Raw genomic sequence first — 23773 nt, 5'->3', positions numbered from 1 at the left:
TGGATAGTAATGATATAAGAGTAATGGTGCTTATGATAATGAGGAAGAACACTACTGAAGATAGATATAGTCCTTAAGATTATAATATGCTATTTATATACAGAGATAGAGGAGGCATAATAATCATTATAGAACATTGATGAAGGTTAGTCTACAACAGGGGTTCTCAAAGGGGTCGATCGGAACATCCAAGGGGTCGATGAATAGCCAGGGGGTCGAAAGGGGGTCGTTGAATGTTAACTGCTGGAGAAAAAGGTACCATTTAATCCTCCTATTTGAAATTCTTGTTTAGAGTTTCACTTGCACGTAGAGAATTTCAGTATTTTTCAAACTTACAACAGATACAAAGTGAAAGTATTTCCGATGGTGACCTAGAAATATCCATGATTCATCTGGAGAATTTAATTGAAGACTAAAGTGCGCTTTGAAGACCTAGAAAAAAATATTGTGCCTGAATGGATCTTAACGCCATTCGATGGTGAAATAGGAAATGCAGGCACCTACAGGATGAATTCATTGAGATGACTGAAGACCTGGAAGCCAGTGCCTTGTTCAGAAGAAAAGGGCTCCGTGAATTTTGGATCAACGAGAACAACGTTGCTAAATATCATCAGCTTTGTACAGTGGTTGAGCCATTTTTACTTGCTTTCCCAAATTCATACATGGTTGAAGCTGGTTTCAGTCATGCAAACGCAGTCTTAACAAAACAGAGGACCAGACTAAGCTTAGAAAAACGAGGCGACCTACGGCTGAAGCTCACCAACCTGCACCCTAATATCAGCACCCTTGTTGGGGCACACCAGGCACATCCTTCTCATTAATGATGTCAACAGTGAAAGATGAAAAGGTATGTTGCACTGAGGATTAATTTACATGTACTTGTACGCCTCGAGACACACACACACACACACACACACACACACACACACACACACACACACATATACATATATATATATATATATATATATATATATATATATATATATATATATATATATATATATATATATATATATATATATATATATATATATATATATATATATATATATATATATATATATATATATATATATATATATATATATATATATATATATATTGGATAACAGTGGGTAAAGCGAAAGCAGTGTAATTTTATGTCAACCATGGGAGTAGAAAGACAATATTTCGTATTCATCTGTAATACTCGCTATCACTTGAGAAGCCATCCAGAGATAACCTTCACGGTAGAGTGTAGACTGGGCTACCAAAAACAAAATGTGTAAGAGTGACAAGGTTCAGGCTTCACCTCTGACTGAGGCTAACTCAAGGGCATCTGAAAAGCAGTGAACTACGTAACTTTAACCATCTTACTCACCATATCCTGCTGTGATCAACTTTGTCAAACAGCCAAACCCAATCTTGCCTGTACTTTATGCTGCATGCAATGCAATTCAGTCAAGTAGATCTCTGAAAGTTTCTTGTGTTGAACATGAAAATGTAATACTGATTTTTGTAAACACTACTAAGTGAAATTGAAAATTTTCACTATCGTTTATCCATCTAGATTAGTGGTATTCACTATTTTTTTTTTTTTTCCAAGAGGGCCACTTTAGTAGACTACATTTACTTTGAGAGCCACCACCGAGCACAGAGACAGAGACGCTTCTGTGTTTAGTGTTTACAAGTGATTATGGCGTGAACTGTTTCTGTACTGAGGAACCTATGGCTTCGTTTTTCATTGAAATTTCAAAACATCTTTCGAGACAAAAGGCTTGGAAGTTTTACATCAACGTTTTTGTGTTCAAAATTGCTATATGAAATTTTTTTTCGAGATTAGGATTTTGGTAGTAATTGATTTATATATTTCCTGGATGAAGAGCCACCAATCAAGCTGCCATGAGCTGCGCAATGAAGACCAGGGGCCTAGACTCTCTCTCTCTCTCTCTCTCTCTCTCTCTCTCTCTCTCTCTCTCTCTCTCTCTCTCTCTCTCTGGTTACATGTGTATGTCCCTACACACACACACACACACACACACACACACACACACACACACACACACACACACACACACACACACTTCGAATCTTGCTAACTTTACAGTTTGTCGAAAGATTTCTTCTTTGCTTTGTGATCTTATTATACTCTGACCGGGCTTAATTTACGGCTGTGGTGGGGCGAGGGTAGCTCTACAGTTCTGCCACGTTTCCAAAAAATGCGATGTGAAATGGAAGTTATTGGTGTACAAAGCATCGCAAATACCATCAATTCAGATGTATAAAATTTCGACTTGTGTATATAGATGGCTGAATCAACAGTAACCATCATACACATAAAAAAAAAACTATATAGTACCATACAAACATGGCATACATATTCAACAGTGTTGCTGATATCAACTGTAGTAACTTATAATGGTACTTAGCGTACGTTTAGGGTGTGTAATAATATCAGCGTTACAGATATAAGATAATGAGCATGGAAAAAAGAAATAATCTATTATCCAAAGTAAAAAAAAAAAATAGTAGAAGTCTTGTGAGTGGCGGCAATACTGATGAACCCAGCCTGGCCAGGCCGAATAGCCTCACCTTGTAGTACCAGATGTTGCTATAATTATAAGATAAAATGCTCACATTTACTGGCTTTTACAGTAATTTCAAGGGTGAGGCATAATCGCATTCATAATTCGTAAGCCAAGCTAATGTGTAGTTTCTATTTTTACAAAATAGTAGGTATATGCCAATACCTAAGTGAAAAAAAAAAGCATTTTTCACTTGTGAGCGGCAACTCTTCCACACCCAGCTGGTGGCCTTGACACATTGTGGTGGCGACGTGACTGACCTCGTGCCACTCACTTATATATATATATATATATATATATATATATATATATATATATATATATATATATATATATATATATATATATATATATATATATGACTTACTAAAGAATCAAATCAGAGAGAGAGAGAGAGAGAGAGAGAGAGAGAGAGAGAGAGAGAGAGAGAGAGAGAGAGAGAGAGAGAGAGAGAGAGAGAGAGAGAGAGAGAGAGAGAGAGAGAGAGAGAGAGAGAAACAGAACAGTAGTGAAAACGTGGCAACACTGTACAGAGACGCTCGCCCCCACCCCCACGGCCGTAAATTAAGGCTGGTCAGACTATAGTGTCTCACGTCCTCTCGTGTCCTGACTCTGCTCAGCGTGTTACATAATACATATGAAGCTCTGCAGTATTTTCCTTACTTCACCTTTAGTCTGACACCGAGTTGTTTCTATATATTATTTTCCTTGCCTCCTCTATTTCCCCAACCTTCCAATTCCCTCCTCAAATCTTCTAATTCCTTAACTCTCCTTCCCTTCCTACGAATCCAACTATTGTTCTCTAAGCTCTTCCTCCTCTTCTTTTGCTTTCTTTCTTCTCACCTTCTTTTCCCTCCTTCCTTAACTTACGTCTTTTGGTTGACTTTCATCGATGACGAAAACCACAACAACCACCACCACCACCACCACCAAACCATCCATAATATCTCTATTATCATCACTACCACATCTTCCCCAGAGCTATCCTGGTAAAACTTAAGACATCCTTGAATATTAAATTTTCTTAATCCATTTCGTAATACAAGCTACGCAGCGACACCCAGTACTAACAACAACAACAACAACAACAACAACAACAACAACAACAACAACAACAACAACAACAACAACAACAATAGCAGCCATCTCAAGTTCCCAGTTCAAATAAGTTTTCAGTTATCTTTGTGATCAACATAAGAGAAAAATTCAAGTAGGAGGAGGGAAAGGAGGAAGAGAAGGAACACGGAGATTTTTCCTCGGAAGTCTCCTACTTGTATTTCGTCTGTTTTACATATGAATGCATGAGTATGTTTGTATTCATTCTGTTTCGAAGCATGTATTCAGGCGTCTGAGGGTCTGTGAAGGATGTCAATAAATTTTTGTACTGATCCGTGCAGCCTCTGCAATGAAGCACACTGGCGTTTTCCTCTTGCTAAAAGACAATCTGTCACGTTGCGTAAACACAAGTTAGAGTTGCATAAGGATTTTAAAGTTTCTAGTTACATGATTTTTCTCTTAATCTCTAAAAAGAATAACAAGTAAAGAAATAAATTCTAAAAATTTGTGGTAAGTAACACAACAAGAAAATAAATGTAGCGTACCAAAACCTCCCCTAATGTCTTCAACACAAACACACTTTTCTGTGGCCTACACACTGGATTCCTCCAGGCAAAAAAAAAAAAAAAAAAAATACACACGGCTGAGTGTCGCTACCAAAATCCGTCAGAGAGCTCCACATGTCTCTAGTAACGACACTCACATGAGACTTGCTCTCTCCTGCCCCGTACTGTTTCCAAAGCAAGATTATTTGCTACTTCTGCTACTTCCGCTACTACTACTGTTACTATTACCATTACTTTGTAAGCCTACTATTACTATTGCTTTTATGTAGGAGGGGAAAAGCTGAAAAAGAGCAACAAAATTTTTTTAATAAGGACCACTTATTTGCTAGTTGCCTTGTAGGTCCGAAAGAGTTAGCCAAAAGAAAGGGATAAATATCTTGAAACCTCCCTCTAAAATTAAGTAAAGTTATACAGTAGAAAGCAGGAAACACAGAAGTAGGCAAGAAGTTCCAGAGTTTAACAAAGAAAGTTATGAATGATTCAGAGTACTTGTTAACTCTTCCATTAGAGTTGGACAGAATAGCGGTGAGAGGAAAAAGACACCCTTGTGCAACGAGGCCGCAGGAGCATGGGAGTTAGCAAGATCAGAAGAGCAGTTAACATGAAAATAGTCATAGAAGATAGCAAGAGATGCAACAATCCGGCGGTGAGAAAAAGTTTCACCGAAATCTCTAACAGAGGATGACCAAGACTAAGTAAGGAGAGCCAGTAAAGCGACTTTGATGTAAGTTATAGTACTGGCGATCAGATAGAAGATAATGAAGTGACAGATGTTTAAGAATCTTCCTATTGAGGACAGATTCAAAGACTAGACATGTAAGAAATTAAACCTATAGAGTGGTAGTTTGAGGGATTAGAATAGTTGTGTTTTTTTTAGGAACAGGCTGAATGTAGTCAAAGTCCCAGCAAGAAGGAGAAGTCGATATAGACAGAGTTGGAAGAGTTTGGACAGGCAAGATGCAAGCATGAAGACACAGTTTTTGAAAACAATAGGAGGGACCCAATCAAGTCCATAAGTCTTCCTAGGGTTTAGGCCAGCGAGGGCGTGGAAAACATCATTACGAAGAACTCTAATTGAAGGCATGAAGAAGTCAGAGGAAGGAGGTGAGGGAGGGACACGCCCAGAATCATTCAAAGTAGAGCTATTAGCAAAAGTTTGAGAGATGAGTTTAGCTTTAGAGACAGATGTGATGACAGTGGTGCCATCAGGAGGATGAAATGAAGGAGGAAAAAATGAAGAAGTAAAGTTATTGGAAATGTTTTTGTCCAAATGCCAGAAATCTAGAAGGGAGTTAGATTTTGAAAGATTTTGACATTTCCTATTAATAAAAGAATGTTTGCAAGTTGAGCAACCGACTTGACATGATTCTAAGCAGAAATACAAAGTGCATGAGATTCATGTAATGGAAGGCCAAAGTACCTTTTGTGGCCAACCTCTCTGTCAAACATACCACGAGAACAAACTGTGTTAAACCAAGGTTTCGAATGTTTAAGTTGAGAAAAAGAGTAAGGAATGTACGCCTCCATGCTAGACACTATCACCTGTTATGCGTTCAGCACACAGAAATCTCTGACATGGAAACAGCAATCATTCCAGGGAAAAATCAACATGTTACCTCCTCAGGGCACCCCTAACTGGCAGAGACAAAACGCCAGCTTTGTGGTATCCTAAGGAAGGATTGGAGAAATAGAAAAAGATAGATATAATATTGATCTCTCTCTCTCTCTCTCTCTCTCTCTCTCTCTCTCTCTCTCTCTCTCTCTCTCTCTCTCTCTCTCTCTCTGAAGACAGTCAGTCAGAGGAAGGGAGTTGAGACTAAAAGCTTTTGATTCCACCCTATCTAATAAAACTGTGAGAGTGGAAACCCCCCCAAACATGCGAAGAGTACAAGGACTGAAAAGCCCCTTGTACAAAGTTAGCAGTTGCAGGGGAGAGAAAAACTGGCGGAGACACCGCAAAACGCCTAACTTCATAAGCTGTTTTAGTGAGAGATGAGATGTGAAGTTTCCAGTTAGGATTATGAGTGAAGGACAAACCGAGGATATTCATTGTGGAAGAGGGAGACATTTGAGCGCCATTGAAGAAGAGGGGATAATGGTCTGGAAGGTTGTGTCGAGTTAATAGATGGAGGAATTGAGTTTCTGAAACATTGAACAACTAAGCTTTCTCTGCCCCAATCGGAAATCTTAGAAAGATCGGAAGTCAGGCGTTCTGTGGCGTCTCTGCGTGATCTGTTGACATTCTGAAGGGTGGGTCGTCTCCGGAAGGACGTGGAAAGATGTAGGGTGGTATCGTCAGCGTAGGAGTGGATAGGGCAAGAAGTTTGGTTAAGAAGATCATTAATGAATAATAGAAAGAGAGTGAGTGACAGGACAGAACCCTGAGGAACACCACTGTTAATAGATTTAGGAGAAGAACAGTGGCCGTCTACCACAGCAGCAATAGAACGGTCGGAAAAGAAACTTGAAATAAAGTTACAGAAAAAAAGGATAGAAATCGTAGGAGTGCAGTTTTCAAATCAAAGCTTTATGCCAGACTCTATCAAAAGCTTTTCATAAATCTAATGCGGCAGCAAAAATTTCACCGAAATCTCTAAAAGAGGATGACCAAGACTCAGTAAGGAAAGCCAGAAGATCACCAGTAGAGCGACCTTGACGGAAGCCATACTGGGGATCAGTTAGAAGATTGTGATGTGACAGATGTTTTAGAATCTTCATATTGAGGATAGATTAAAAAAAAAATAGACAAGTAAGAGATTAAAGCTATACGACGGTAGTTTGAGGGATTAAGATGGTCACCCTTTTTAGGAACAGGCAGAATGTACGCAAACTTCCAGCAAGAAAGAAAGGTAGAAGTCGTTAGACAGAGTTTGGACAGGCAAGATGCAAGCACGGAGGCACAGGTTTTGGGAACAATAGGAGGGACCCCATCAGATACATAAACATTCTGAGGGTTTAGCCCAGCGAGGACGTCGAAAACATCATTACGAAGAATTTATATTAAAGGCATGAAATAGTCAGAGGGAAGAGGAGAGGGAGGGACAAGCTCAGAATCGTCCAAGATAAAGTTGTACGCAAAAGTCTGAGAGAAGAGTTCAGCTTTAGAGACAGATGTGATGGCAGTGGTGCCATCAGGATGAAGTAAATGAGGAAGAGATAAAAAGCAAAGTCATCAGAGATGGTTTTAATCAGATGCCAGAAGTCTTGAGAGGAGTTGGAATTTGAAAGATTTTGACATTTTCTATTTGTGGAGCAGTGTTTGGCAAGTTGAAGAACACACATGGCATGATTCTAAGCAGAGATATAAAGTGCATGAGATTCAGGTGATGGTGGGCTCAAGTACACTTTGTGGCAACCTCTCTATCATGCATAGTACAAGAACCGCCTGTATTAAACTTAGGTTTACAAGATTTAGGTTGAGAAAAAAAAAGTGAGGAACGTACGTCCCGCATGCCAGACAGTATCACCTTTGTTATGCGCTCAGCACACAGAGATGGGTCTCTGACACGGAAACAATAATCATTCCAGGGAAAATCAGCATTGCAACTCTTCAGGTAACCCCAAACTGCAGAAGCAAAATGCCAGAGGCGCCTCCGCTTTGAGAAATCCTGAGGAGGGATTGGAGAAATAGGACAAGGTACAGAAATGAGATTGTGATCGGAGGAGCCCAACACAGAAGAGAAGGTAACAGCATAACCAGAAGGATTAGAGATAAGGAAAAAGTCAAGAATGTTGGGCGTACCTCAAAGACGGTCGAGTTGGGTGTTGCATCAGTTGTTCTGGGTCATGAAAGATTGCAAAGTTGAAGTCTAGTCCACCAGGATGGTCAATAAAGGGAGAGAAAAGCTAAAGCTAGTGGTGAAGCAGCAGCAGGAGCAGCAGCAGCAGCAGCAGCAGCAGCAGCAGCAGCAGCAGCAGCAGCAGCAGCAGCAGCAGCAGCAGCAGCAGTAGTAGTAGTAGCAGTAGTAGCAGCAGCAGCAGCAGCAGCAGCAGCAGCAGCAGCAGCAGCAGCAGCAGCAGCAGTTGTTGTTGTAGCAACAGCAACAGCAGCAACAGTGGTAGCAGCAGCAGCAGCAGCAGCAGCAGCAGCAGCAGCAGCAGCAGCAGCAGCAGCAGCAGCAGCAGCAGCAGCAGCAGCAGCAGCAGCAGTGGCAGCAGCAGTGGTGGTGGTGGTGGCGGCAGCGGCAGCAGCGGCAGCAGCAGCAGCAGTGTGCTGGTGGTGGTGGTGGTGGTGGTGGTGGTGGTGTGGTGGTGGTGGTGGTGCAGCAGCAGCGGCGGCAGCGGCAGCGGCAGCAGCAGCAGCAGCAGCAGGTGGTGGTGGTGGTGGTGGTGGTGGTGGTGGTGGTGGTGGTGGTGGTGGTGGTGGTGGTGGTGGTGGTGGTGGTTGGCAGCAGCAGCAGCAGCAGCAGCAGCAGCAGCAGCAGTGCAGCAGCAGCAGCAGCAGCAGCAGCAACAGTGCAGCAGCAGCAGTGGCAGCAGCAGCAGCAGCAGCAGCAGCAGCAGCAGCAGTAGCAGTAGTAGCAGTAGTAGTAGTAGTAGTAGTAGTAATTGTAGCAGCAACAGCAGTAGCAGCAGCAGCAGTAGCAGCAGCAGCAGTAGCAGCAACAGCAGCAGCAGCAGCAGTAGTAGTGGTACTAGTAGTAGTAGCAACACAAGCTGTCTTGCAGGTAACGATGGATAAGGAAAATGTAAAGATTTTAGCTCATATTTCTGGGATGTTCTACACTAATTAATTTCCTGCCAGGATATTGATCTTGTTTACTTGAGTGTTATATGTTATTCATAATATTTACAGTCGCTTGAGGCTACAAGAGAGAGAGAGAGAGAGAGAGAGAGAGAGAGAGAGAGAGAGAGAGAGAGAGAGAGAGAGAGAGAGAGAGAGAGAGAGAGAGAGAGAGAGAGAGACGAGACGAGAGACGAGACGAGACGAGACGAGACGAGACGAGACGAGACGAGACGAGACGAGACTAGACTAGACTAGACTAGACTAGACTAGACTAGACTAGACTAGACGAGACGAGACGAGACGAGACGAGACGAGACTAGACTAGACTAGACTAGACTAGACTAGACGAGATGAGACGAGACGAGACGAAACTACGTAGATTAGACTAGACTAGACTAGACTAGACTAGACGAGACGAGACGAGACGAGACGAGACTAGACTAGACTAGACTAGACTAGACTAGACTAGACTAGACTAGACGAGATGAGACGAGACGAGACGAAACTACGTAGATTAGACTAGACTAGACTAGACTAGACTAGACGAGACGAGACGAGACGAGACGAGACGAGACGAGACGAGACGAGACCAGACCAGACCAGACCAGACGAGACGAGACCAGAGGCAAATAAGATGGGAAAATATAGTGATTTTTTAATCTACAGATAGTTCTTAACTAATTGAGTGGAATGATTAGCCAATAAGTTCATCCTTTCATACTCCCAGGCATTATGTTTTCATACGTGCTCTCATTTCAAAGGTTCAAACTACGTATCTTAAGAACGACATTTCTGGGACTAGATTGGACAATCCCACCATAACTTCCTACTACTCCACTTTTATTTCTTTTATACATAGAAAGCGGCATATGGAGTGAACTGATCAGTTTCTTTTACATGCCATTGTTAGCCAGGAAATCTCTAATACTGAATCAGATCGTTTGGCTTCTATATCTTTTCCGTACACTCCCTGTGGATTCGTGTTCAGAATGGTAAAGATCATGAAGAAAACTCATCTTCATCAAATAATCTTTTTTTCTCACAAACAGTATCAAGTCTGGACTTCAATGAAGAGGCTTTTTCTTTAATTTGGCCAATTTATCAATATTAGATAACATGGCAACACTGTAATCTCTTAAACACATTTTAAAGCATTTAGTAAACTTATTTTAACCTCTTATCACGTATACTTATCGCAGTTCAGAAGAAGGTTAATAAGATATTCTATATTTCTTTTCATGGTTCTATCGATAGTTCAACGGAAATTTCGTACAACTAATGAGAAGAAATAAAATCGTCAACTGAAACGCAACTAATTATGTTTGAAATCTTTGAAAATGGTCTTGACAAGGTAATTAGAATAATCTGTCACAATTTATCTTCCCTTTGTCGTTAGTGATGACCTAAATTTGACACTGATGCTGGTGTGTCGCTGCTCGAAACTGCATGATTGCCTCACTTCACACGTTGTGGTTAATAATTCCTAATGAGTTTGTGATCCATGTGGTGACAGACATGCCGAGATAACACAACAAACAGAATACCTAAAAATAACTTAACATAAAGAAAAAGCACAGTTTTAAATTTTATGAATGCTTTGGATGTTCTTTTAGCTTAAAAAAATATCTAATCGGAGTTAGATTTTCAACTACATGACATGACAATACAGTGATTAGTTGAACTTCTAGTAACTGCAATCATATTTTTTTCAGCAAAATCATTTACTCATATAAAAAAGTTTCACTATCATGAGTAAGAAGTATCAATAACTATCTTGGAACAGTGAAAAATAAAACTAATAAAATTACCTAAATAAATAAAGCATCAAATGAATATACGTACCCTAAGGATTTTTTTTAAATGGACGAGGATCAATGAGCTGCGGTATGGAAAGGTTAGATTAGGTTACGTTATATTGCTTCAACTACCCTAAGTAACTTGACATAACAACACCTAAACCACCACTTGTGGGATAACCCATATGATCCTAGGAAAAAAAGTAAATAAGATAGAATAGAATAAAAAAAAAAAAGGCAGGGAGAGAAATATGTTTGCGTCACTGGATGAGCCGTGTGTCACGTTCAATCTGTGCCTAAGACTTCCATCCCCTCACCCCTCGCCCTGGGATTCACACGCCCCTCTACACCAACCAATACATCACGCTATCCACGTCTGAGCTTAAAGGCGTGTTTCACAATGGAACATACAAAAGCTGATACAACAATTATACTTTTAAGTTCCACTATCGAATTTCTAGGATTAACTCGCACCAAAATGTGGAGTTAAAAGTAAAAGTTTGCTCATTTTACGTAGTAATGTTAAGCGAGGAAAAAGTGATGGCAGAACTTAGAAAATCATATATTTCAGTATTATTATAAAAGAGGCTTAAACATCACCTTTTCCTGAAGCTGAGTATCATATTCTAATTCATCCCCACACTAAGATAGTCGAGCATAGCCTCGTTTCACCCAATTTCATCTCTTTAAATTCACACAATCCCGAGTTTAATACTCCTGTAAATTCAGTTTCATTCAATTCAGTCTCATTTTACGAGAAACTGCTGCAGGAGGATAGCTGAAGGTCCCCCACTGCTCCCTTCCCTTTCCTTCCTTCCCTTCCCTTTCTTTCCCTTCCCTTCCTAGTATCTCATGTCTCTTAACATTCCATGCCTCGTTCAGTGGGGAAATACTCCTCTCCAGCTATTACCGGTGCACGCACACACACACACACACACACACACACACACACACACACACACACACACACACACACACACACACACACAAACATTTCGTTGTTAACTTAAAGGAAAACAACCAGATTCTTTGAGGTTCAGCATGACAAGAGAGAGAGAGAGAGAGAGAGAGAGAGAGAGAGAGAGAGAGAGAGAGAGAGAGAGAGAGAGAGAGAGAGAGAGAGCCCAAGGGAAGGAAGGAGGGGAAAAAGATGCACTCATCCATTTTCTGTGCGTGATTCACACCACCATCTGTTTGACTTAGTGTCTCCCTTGGTCTTACACTCCCTGATATCACTCAGTATGCATTCACACCCAGTGCCACTACCCAACACTACTCCTGCAAACAGCTGACAATTTACACTGATTGGAATAAACTAAACACAAAACATTGTCCTTTCGATACAATTAATTGTTTACCAAATATATCGATAAAAACAACGAAAAATGTGATTATTATACAATTATTATTCTTCAACATATTTACGTGAAATACTGACAAAAGTGAACACAGAAAATAGAAAGTAAAGAGAACAGGAACGACTCGACATGCAATATTTACCATATTACATGTAAGATCCCGGACCGTCGTTCTCAGCAAGGCAGAGCAATCATATAATTTTCCTCCTGACCTTCCGTGACCTCCTCTTTTCTATTACCTGACCTTTACATTTTACCGTTCTTTTTAGTATCTGTAAACGTTTTCTTTCAACTTTGTATTTCTTATATCTTTAGATTTTTATATATTTTTCTCAAACTATTGAACGTTTTCCTCTAAATTTGTCTTACAAACTTTTTTTTTCTTTTATACCATTTCCTTTATTACTTTATTTGTTTATAGCTGTACACTTTTTTCTTATCCCTTTCTTTTTCTTTTCTGAACATTGTTTACCGGACACACATCTCTCCTCTTATTGTATTTTTATCTTGCTTTCTTTACTTTTTTTCCTCTTTTGATTGCACTCTTTCCACATACGTATACTCGTATACATTGCAGTTTTTCCTTTTTTTTTTTTTGTAATGTTTTGTGTTCTTCCTTCTCGTGACTTTTGACCTCTGGAAAGAGAGAGAGAGAGAGAGAGAGAGAGAGAGAGAGAGCCATGCCCGGAGAAGGTGGAGGCGAGAATCAATTAGCGAAGACTGGTCGTCGTCTATGTGCTCTATTCCCCCGGCGGGCTCTGTCAGTAATTGGAGCAGAGATCCGATATATGCGGCGGCTCTCTCTGGGGGAGTATTACAAGAAGGCACCAGACTGACAGGAGAGAGAGAGAGAGAGAGAGAGAGAGAGAGAGAGAGAGAGAGAGAGAGAGAGAGAGAGAGAGAGAGAGAGAGAGAGAGAGAGAGTGTGTGTGTGTGTGTGTGTTTCACTGTTTGATCTGCTGCAGCCTCTGACGAGACAGCCAGACGTTACCCTACGGAACGAGCTCAGAGCTCATTATTTCCGATCTTCGGATAGGCCTGAGACCAGGCACACACCACACACCGGGACAAGAAGGTCACAACTCCTCGATTTACATCCCGTACCTACTCACTGCTAGGTGAACAGGGGCTACACGTGAAAGGAGACACACCCAAATATCTCCACCCGGCCGGGGAATCGAACCCCGGTCCTCTGGCTTGTGAAGCCAGCGCTCTAACCACTGAGCTACCAGGTGTGTGTGTGTGTGTGTTTATCCGTGTGTGTGTGTGTGTGTGTGTGTGTGTGTGTGTGTGTGTGTGTGTGTGTGTGTGTGTGTGTGTGTGTGTGTGTGTGTGTGTGTGATCTCACACACACACACACACACACACACACACACACACACACACACACACACACACACACGGATAAACTAACAGAAATGCCGAAGAAAAAACAAGACATAGTGACTCAGATTATCATTAAAGACTCGTATGGAGACATGGCTAACATTCTTGATCTCTTCCTCACCTCTAATCCTTCTGTTTATCCTGTTACCCTATCTTCTCCGTTGGGCTCCTCCGATCACAATCTCATTTCTGTATCATGTCCTATCTCTCCAATTCCTCCTCAGGATCCCCCCAAAACGGAGGTGCCTCTGGCGTTTTGCCTCTGCCAATTGGAGGGGACGTGACGAGGTATTCTGCTGATTTTCCATGAAATGTCAGAGACCCATCTCTGTGTGCCGAACACATAACAGAGGTAATAGTGTCTTGCATGGAGGCGTACATTCCGCATTCTTTTCTAAACCTTGGTTTAACACAGTCTGTTCTCGTGCTATACATGATAGAGAGGTTGCCCGTAAAAGGTACTTGAGCTTTCCATCTCCTGAATCTCATGCACTTTATATTTTTTCCCGGAATCATTCCATTCATAAACAATTAATAAGTAGAAAATGTTACAATCTTTCAAACCCTAGCTCCCGTCGTGAGTTCTGGCATCTAGCCGAAAACATCTCCAATAACATTACTTCATCTTTCCCTCCTTTGTTTCATCCTGATGGCACCACTGCCATCTCATATGTTGCTAAAGCTGAACTCTTTTCTCAAACCTTTGCTCACAACTCCACCTTGGATGATTTTGGGCTTGCTCCTTCCTCTCCTCCTCCCTCTCACTATTTCATGCCTACAATTAAAATTCTTCGTAATGATGTTTTCCATGCCCTCGCTGGCCTAAACCCTCGGAAGGCTTATGGACCTGATGGGGTCCCTCCTATTGTTCTCAAAAACTGTGCTTCCATGCTGCACCTTGTCCGGCCAAACTCTTTCAACTTTGTCTATCGACTTCTACTGTTCCTTCTTGCTGGAAGTTTGCCTACATTCAGCCTGTTCCTAAAAAGGGTGACCGTTGTAATCCTTCAAACTACCGTCCTGTAGCTTTAATATCTTGTTTGTCTAAACTTTTTTAATCTACCCTCAATAGGAAGATTCTTAAACATCTGTCACTTCACAATCTTCTATCTGATCGCCAGTATGGCTTCCGTCAAGGTCGCTCTACTGGTGATCTTTTGGCGTTCCTTACTGAGTCTTGATCATCATCTTTTAGAGATTTCGGTGAAACTTTTGCTGACGCATTAGATATATCAAAAGCTTTTGATAGAGTCTGGCACAAAGCTTTGATTTCAAAACTGCCCTCCTACGGTTTCTATCCTTCTCTCTGCAACTTTATCTCAAGTTTCCTTTCCGACGGTTCTATTGCAGCTGTGGTAGACGGCCACTGTTCTTCTCCTAAATCTATTAACAGTGGTGTTCCTCAGGGTTCTGTCCTGTCAACCACTCTCTGTTATTCATTAATGATCTTAACCAAACTTCTTGCCCTATCCACTCCTACGCTGATGATACCACCCTACATCTTTCCTCGTCCTTTCAGAGACGACCAACCCTTCAGGAAGTCAACAGATCACGCAGGGACGCCACAGAACGCCTGACTTCTGATCTTTCTAAGATTTCTGATTGGGATAGAGAAAACTTAGTTTTCAAAGCCTCAGAAACTCAATTCCTCCATCTATCAACTAGACACAACCCTCCAGACAACTATCCCCTCTTCTTGAGTGACACTCAACTGTCTCCTCTTCCACACTGAATATCCTCGGTCTGTCCTTTACTCATAATCTTAACTGGAAACTTCACATTTCATCTCTCTCCAAAACAGCTTCTATGAAGTTGGGCGTTCTGCGGCGACACCGCCAGTTTTTCTCGCCCCTCCAACTGATAACTTTGTACAAGGGCCTTATCCGTCCTTGTATGGAGTACTCTTTGCATGTTTGGGGGGTTCCACTCAGTTTTATTAGATAGAGTGGAAACTAAAGCTTTTCGTCGCATCAACTCCTCTCCTCTGACTGACTGTCTTCAGCCTCTTTCTCACCGCCGAAATGTTGCATCTTTCTATCTTTTATCGTTATCTTTATGCGAACTGCTTTATTGATCTTGCTAACTGCATGTCTCCCCCCCTCCTGCGGCCTCGCTGTATAAGGCTTTCTTCTTCCTCTCACTCCTATTCTGTCCAACTCTCTAATGCAAGAGATAACCAGTATTCTCAATCATTCATACCTTTCACTGATAAACTCTGGAACTCAGTCTTCCTACGACTTGACTTCTTTTAAGAGTGAGATGTCAAGACATTTGTCCCTGAATTTTGGTTAACTCTCATGTCTTTTAGGAAACTTGCAAGACAGTGGGCTTTTTTTTCCATATTTTGTTGCCCTTAGCCAGCAATCCTTTCTGCATAAAAAGAAAAAAAAATACAAATAAACAGGCACACCAATGGATGCAAAAACAGAATGACAAAAAGACAGGGGCAGACTGAAAAACAGACAATGGAACAATGTATAAAGGAGAACAATGGATAAACAACACTAATTATCTTACGTGTGTGTGTGTGTGTGTGTGTGTGTGTGTGTGTGTGTGTGTGTGTGTGTGTGTGTGTGTGTGTGTGTGTGTGTGTGTGTGTGTGTGTGTGTGTGTGTGTGTGTGTACTGTCTTTCGTCACTGCCTGTCAGTCTGTCTATTCCCTTGTTCGTCTTCTACGTTTTTTCTTTGGTCAGTCTCTCTCTCTCTCTCTCTCTCTCTCTCTCTCTCTCTCTCTCTCTCTCTCTTAGATCCAACCTCCTATGCATTAGAGACAAACAGCCTCATGAATAGCCTTAGAAAATTAATCGTAAAAGTTAAACCATTATGTACATGCATATAAAATTTTATCTCCTTTGATTCTTAAAGAGGAGGAGGAGGAGGAGGAGGAGGAATAGCTGTAGCAAGTGCAGAAACAAAGCAAGAGGAAAATGGAGCATAAATAAAAGGAAGAGGAGGAGGAATAAGTGGAGTAGGAGGATATGAAGGAAGGGATCTTCAGATTCACGCTTCGTTCCATGTGTGAGCAAGTGTGTGTGTGTGTGTGTGTGTGTGTGTGTGTGTGTGTGTGTGTGTGTGTGTGTGTGTGTGTGTGTGTGTGTGTGTGTGTGTGTGTGTGTGTGTGTGTGTGTGTGTGTGTGTGTGTGTGTGTGTGTGTGTGTGTGTGTGTGTGTGTGTGTGTGTGTGTGTGTGTGTGTGTGTGTGTGTGTGTGTGTGTGTGTGTGTGTGTGTGTGTGTGTGTGTGTGTGTGTGTGTGTGTGTGTGTGTGTGTGTGTGTGTGTGTGTGTGTGTGTGTGTGTGTGTGTGTGTGTGTGTGTGTGTGTGTGTGTGTGTGTGCGTGTGTAATTCACTGTTTGATCTGCTGCAGTCTCTGACGAGACAGCCAGACGTTACCCTACGGAACGAGCTCAGAGCTCATTATTTCCGATCTTCGGATAGGCCTGAGACCAGGCACACACCACACACCGGGACAACAAGGTCACAACTCCTCGATTTACATCCCGTACCTACTCACTGCTAGGTGAACAGGGGCTACACGTGAAAGGAGACACACCCAAATATCTCCACCCGGCCGGGGAATCGAACCCCGGTCATCTGGCTTGCGAAACCAGCGCTCTAACCACTGAGCTACCGGGCCGTGTGTGTGTGTGTGTGTGTGTGTGTGTGTGTGTGTGTGTGTGTGTCGCGAGTGTGCAATATTAGATTGACTGTTTATTGTTTGTATGAAGTTTTCCAACCTATTTTAGAAGCAGTTAGTTAACTATTACAACTAGTATGAGAGAGAGAGAGAGAGAGAGAGAGAGAGAGAGAGAGAGAGAGAGAGAGAGAGAGAGAGAGAGAGAGAGAGAGAGAGAGAGAGAGAGAGAGAGAGAGAGAGAGAGAGAGAGAGAGAGAGAGAGAGAGAGAGAGAGAGAGAGAGAGAGAGAGAGAGAGAGAGACCATGACCCTTTCATATTCGTTTATAATTTAATATTTTCCCTTTATCCTTCTCTTTCAGAACAATAACTGCACTATACAACTTTATTTTTGTGATACCTTGTTTCCACTTCCTGATAGCTAGCGCCAATCTGCGTCTTAAGCTAAAATTAGCTAACCTGCGTCTTCTTCCTGGGTTCATTCTGTGTCCTTAAGCCCATATCTATCTACTGCATACAACATTTCATTGCAGAGATAGAAGTACATCATCATCATCATCATCATTATAATCATCATCATCATCACCGCTACTAGTACTACCATCACCACCACCACCATTGTCATCATTAGGACGAAGACGAAACTTCAGCACTGCTCTCTGCCTGCTGCTATATACCGAGACCATTCAAGAAAACTCTCTCTCTCTCTCTCTCTCTCTCTCTCTCTCTCATTGTCCTCACTTCAGAGGGAGTGAGAGAGAGAGAGTGAGTACGAAGGATGCATGAACAAGAGATACGGGTAAAATGAAGAAAAGAAAAAAAGGAATTAGAAGAAACAAGGGGAGAGAAAAGAATAAGAGTGAAGGTAGGGAAAACGTACCTATCTATCTATATCTCTAGCCATCTGTCTGCACTACTTTGTTTTAGTATTTCTAAGATGTAATTATGTTCGTTAAACTTAAAGGAAAGGAATACGTGCATTTTTTTTTTCTATACCATGTGGGCTTTTCACGGGAATTTATGGGCTAAAGGGGATACTATTTTAGGGTACCTCCTATCTCAAAGCCCACCCGCTAGGAAACCGTTGCCCCGAGTGAGGAAGCCCAACCTTCACTCGGACCGTGGACAGGATTCGAACCCGTGCTCTTGGAGACCCCTCGGACCCCAAAGCGCGCATGGTTCCACTGTACCACGGCGTTTTATTGTATTATTGCATTATCTCTCGTAAACTCGCACTCCCTTTCCCTCACTTTGTGTTCTTTGGAGGTAGGAAATTGAGAAGACGTTATTTTTTCAGCGTCTTACATTTCCTTTAACGTCGCAAGCACTTTCAGTGGATTATCGACGTAATAGACGCTCGAGGCAAGTATACCGCTGGCCGTCATTTTCTTATTTTAACACACCGCGGAAGACTGCAGAGGATGGCAGAAAGATTACCGGTTGTCTCCTGTCGTCCTCCTAAATTCAGAAGAAACAACTCATGTCTCATGGTAAACCACCTTAATTCTTCTGCTTCCGTAGCTATCGGCAAGTCATTACTCCATGATTTTTTCCCCTGCTCTAAGGTCTGATAACAAATTATGTGAAGAGTGAAAGTCAGTGCATATTTTTTGATGGGTCGCGTTGCAGCCTCTCCACGCCCGGCCTTGGCTGGATCGGCAACAAGGGAGGATGTTGCTCGGGCGTCGGTTTGGTTAGCCGGCTGGCTCGCTAGATGGCTTGCTATTCGACCTGCTTCGGGGAATGTTGCTCAGGCGCCTTTGAAAGACCGAGGAGGATTTTTCTTTTCTATGTTGTATATTTGTGTGTGTGTGTGTGTGTGTGTGTGTGTGTGTGTGTTTGGGTGGGTGGGTGGGTGGGTAGGTGTTTGCACGCTAGATTAATCGCTTTATAGAGTTTGTCATTCCATTTGCTTCTTCATTAACCAGTCATCAAAATAGAAAAATAAACAAGTTTAAATCCATTCACTACGTACATTATTAAAATTCTTTCGTGTTTTCTGCTCAAGATGGAGAGTCTGGCGGGTTTGGGGAATGGTGAGGTTATGAGAGAATGAATGGAGTGAGGAGTGGGAGGAGGAAGTGGAAAAGTTCGTGAAAAAGAGAAGTAGTGAAAACACGAGGAAAGATTCAAGAGTAAAGTCAGAGTGAAGGGAGAAAGTAATGAGAAGGGAGACCACGAAAAACTACTGGAGAGAGAGAGAGAGAGAGAGAGAGAGAGAGAGAGAAATTTTGATTTGATAAATCTTCTACGCCTTGAGGCGGTTTACTGTGGCATAATGAGATAGATATGCACAGATACGCCCATATCATGCAAGACACGTTGAGGATTAAGAAACGACACAAAATTGCTGCCCAAATTTAATATTTAAGTGAGGAGTTTTTGTTTTGTTTTGTCTTACTTTCTAATATAATTTGATTTCCTCCTCCCAAGTAAACGAATCTAAAATAAATGTGTTCGCGTATTCTCTCAATTCACGTTGTACAGAATCCTTCATTTTGGCTTTAATTATTTTTGCAGCTCTCATGTTTTATTTTTTGTCACAATTTCTACATTTATTTCTTTTTACTAAATCCAAAATTTCATTTCTACGCATTTGTTTTTTTGTTTTGTTTTTCAATACATTTGCACTTTTTCTTTATTCTCATCCATTATCCAGGTATTCATTTCTTCTTCGTTCTTCTCCACCTCCACGCATTCTGCTTGTTTCCTATTTTCTTTCTTTCTCTTGTCTCCCTTTCCTCCGCATTTTCCTCCTTTATTTGCGAGCTTGCCTTTTTATACTCCTTCCTCCCATCATCCTTTCTCCAATGCAGGGTTTTTCCTTCTCACTCTTTCTCGTCCCTTCTTATCTTCTCCCTCATGTTCCTTTACTATTCTGTTCTTCTCCTTCAAAACGTTCCCTTTTTCCATACTCCTCTCCCCACCCCCTCTCTTGTCCCATGGAGCCGTCCTCACAGTCCCTACCCGCAGCTAGATTCCCCATCAGACATGTGACCCTGAGGAGCCACCATAACTTGCGGAGCCGGAAGAACCATGAACCAACTTGCACCTAACTTAGAACATGGCGTAAAAGAACGAATAATCAATATCATGCCGGAGTTTACCAGTGACGCGGAGGAAAGCGACAGACAAGGCAAACTATAGAGGCTTGGATATACTTTTACACGTCTTTCCTGAGAGAATGTTATAATATAAGGGCCATTTAGCGCATTCTTTCTCGTCCATTGCGTAGTTATTCAGGGGAAGCAGCATGAAGAATACGGGTGTCACATAATCAAAAAGCTGAAGACGAGAGGTAATCCAGTAACGTCGTGTTTTCATTTAAGTCATTGAAGTGTCTTCCTGAGATGTACAATTATTGAGTGTTAAAGAGTTCTGGATGTGCAGAAACTGTATACAGCAAATGGCAACAGACGAGAAAGAAATTAACTAAAGATCACATGAATATTAGTTATCTCAGCTAGACATGTTGTGGTGCACGAGATTAGGTTAAATTGGGTTCGTTTGGGCTTTCTTCCTAAATTGGGATTACTGATCTTTAGATGAGTTCATATTCTCTATGGTAATGGCAAGCAAAACACAGCAAATATCAGCACAGTGCCATCTCTGCTAATCGCTGACTGGATAGCTGATAGGATCATGGAGAAGGCTGCTGGGAGATTGTTGTTTCTTTGTAGTTTTGCAGTGAACGTGATAATAGCATGGATATCGCAAAAACACTGCAAATGAGAACGTGATAACCCTTGTGCTTTACGTTACTCTCAACGACTGTAAAGAACTCCCCGCCTCGCTAGGCAGTTTATCATCTGTGCCTCAACAAAAACGAAATTATTCTTTTGCACAATGATCGAATACAAGTTAAAAAGAAATATGACCTACGTTCGCTGCCACAACAAAAATAAATAAAAAAAAAATGAATAAGTTAATACGAAAGAAAGCTGGGGGGTTTTTTTTATCATACATGGAGATGGGTTCTTTAATGTTAAAAAAAATTTATTTCCTATGTATGCTCTCTCTCTCTCTCTCTCTCTCTCTCTCTCTCTCTCTCTCTCTCTCTCTCTCTATCTATCTATCTATCTATCTATCTATATATATATCTCGTTATACTAATAGCATAGTTTTAAAGTAACTTTCAGCTTCCCTACTAATAAAAGAGTATAAATTATGAACTTCCAAACAACCTTAAATCTACTTTTTTGTCCATCTTCCTCCTCCCTCTTTTCCTGGTATCCTACTCTCTTTTTTTCTCATTTGTTTCTCGTTTTCCTCTTATCCCACTTCATCCTCTTCCTCCCTCCTCCTTCTGCTGCTCCCACTCTTCTCGTGTTTCATTTTCATTCTCTTTCGCCGTCTCCTTCCTTCTTGCCTTTATTCACCTTCTTCCAACGCATCTCTTCCTCACATCTTTTTCTTTTTCTCTTTTCCTTTCTTCTCCTGGTCACTTCATAAATACTGCCTTACATAATTTTCTATAATCTAAGGGAACCTTATTTCCTACACACACACACACACACACACACACACACACACACACACACACACACGTGTCTATCATTTCGTCCTCCTCGGAAGCTAACTCTCCCTACTACTCTCTCCCTACTCTTCTCAGCGCCATCCTCCTCGCCCCTTCCTCGTGTCATAATTTTCACTCCACAAACACTCCTCAGTGACTCCTCCATCGCTGAGATAAATTTGTTGCACACTGGAATACGATTCGGATGTTGCTCTCTCTCTCTCTCTCTCTCTCTCTCTCTCTCTCTCTCTCTCTCTCTCTCTCTCTCTCTCTCTCCCTAAGCCGTGTTGATCACGAAGGTTAAAAGTTACGAAAATCTTATTTTGAACGCATAATACTCATAATCTGTATGATATGAGTTGATGTGACTTTTAGTTATTTTCAAAGTTTGATTCAACTCATTGATTTTCAAAATGTATCTTTTATACGGCTTCTCATGTCATCTCCGAGTCTTCTTAACCTGATTCACGATCTAACATGTTAATCTTGCCGCTGCAGTCACTAGTGCTTCTACTGCAGATGATGTTGCTGGAATACATAATGATCCTCTTCACGTCGTCCTTTTCTTCCTTGCAATCTTTTTGCCACATTCCCCTCTTCTCTCTTCTCCATATCTTCTTTTCTTCCTTTCATCTTTAATCTATTCCTACTCGCCCTGCTCCAGTTTCTCTCTTTGGGTCTTCATCTTTTTCTTTACCCTGCTCCAGTTTCTCTCTTTTGGGTTTCATCTTTTTCTTTCCAGTCTTCAGCTACATCTTTTGACATCTTCCCTTTTCCCCGCCACAGCTATTTCGTTCTCCTTTTTTGTGATCTTGTAGTTTTTTTCTTCTTCCTTTATTTTTTCCATTGAATTACATCTACCTGTCATGAAATCTCTTTGAGCAATACACATTCTGACCGTAGTCTCGTGTTCTTCGTCCAGGAAGAGTCGAATGATGACTTACCTGATATTTGAAAACAAGCTTAACAAGAACGTGGCCATAAGTTAACCTAATCCGCACTGCAGCCGAGGAAACTTGTGAGTCCACTCAGCAACAACATGACTAAACAAACTCTCAGCTGCCACTGCAACTTTAAACTCAGTAAAAGCATTGCGAGTCCGCCTGTCAGTCTGCTCATATGTCTGTCCGCCGGTCTGTATGTCTGCTTGGCTGTCTATTTATTGTCTCCTTATGCTACCCAACCTACTACTGTGATCACAAACGCTTCGACATTATCAAAGGAAATCAGCAAACACCATTGCCATATTCCTCACACATTTGTTCCCGTATCAATGATACTAATTGCTTTTCCCAGAAGCACTCCAGTTTAGCAACACAAACATCATGGTGTACTAACTGATTAATCAAGCTTCATATATTCGGTGAAAAACACTTCACGTAAATCATGTGACTCACCGAGATGTTGTTTTGCACCAGTACGGCAGAGTATTGCGGATGTGGTGACGCTTCCTTGCCATGAATAAGATATAGGCACACTGGCGGGACACACTCATTTGAAGTCTACACTTCTAACTCTGTGCCCAAGTCACGCAATCTCTCATTAAAGCGGTGGGAGTCTGTCTGTCTGTCTGTCTCTCTCTCTCTCTCTCTCTCTCTCTCTCTCTCTCTCTCTCTCTCTCTCTCTCTCTCTCTCTCTCTCTCTCTCTCTCTCTCAAGACACTTTTCAGACGGCACAAGATGAGATTCTCACAATGTCTTTCCGAAATGTGGACCACTCTCCGCGCCTGTAAATATCTGAGATAAGAACACACTAGAGCAGGGGTTCTCAACCTTTTTTATCGTTAAGAACCCCCTGAGTTATAAGACCATCTACCCAAACCCCCAGTATTATCACATGGAATATGGAACAATATGCAATGATACTGTAAAGGATTTTATTAGATCAGCCATCAAAGTACCCCTGGATATCTTCTTATGATCCCCCTGGGGTTTCGCACTGTCAGGATGGCCACTGTCCATGAGCTAACATCATTAGGTCTCTATGACGCTGAAGACGTCTATGTAGAACTGTTTGGTTGGCAATAGACAATCTCACTATCAGACTTTGATTTCTAAGTTTTCAAAATAAACTCATTTATGGGGCTTCATATGCTCATGGTGTTTTGTAGTCTACTTACTAACCTAGGTGGAAAGAAAATATCATACTAATCTCGAGTTATCAACTGAGG

At 41.5% G+C, this 23773-nt stretch overlaps 1 protein-coding gene and 1 non-coding gene across 4 annotated transcripts in view; both read right to left on the bottom strand.

Annotated features, from left to right (window-relative positions):
- LOC123516416 (clarin-2-like) overlaps window positions 1–23773 on the bottom strand; it is a 366448-nt gene that overhangs the window by 327930 nt on the left and 14745 nt on the right. The gene's annotated exons all lie outside the window — the stretch shown is intronic.
- Trnaa-cgc lies at window positions 17016–17089 on the bottom strand. The gene has a single exon. It is a non-coding gene; the product is annotated as a tRNA-Ala (tRNA).

This window comes from Portunus trituberculatus, chromosome 41 (assembly GCF_017591435.1).
Source record: "Portunus trituberculatus isolate SZX2019 chromosome 41, ASM1759143v1, whole genome shotgun sequence".
Classification (NCBI taxonomy): domain Eukaryota; kingdom Metazoa; phylum Arthropoda; class Malacostraca; order Decapoda; family Portunidae; genus Portunus; species Portunus trituberculatus.
This window is presented reverse-complemented; position numbering and strand designations above follow the sequence as displayed.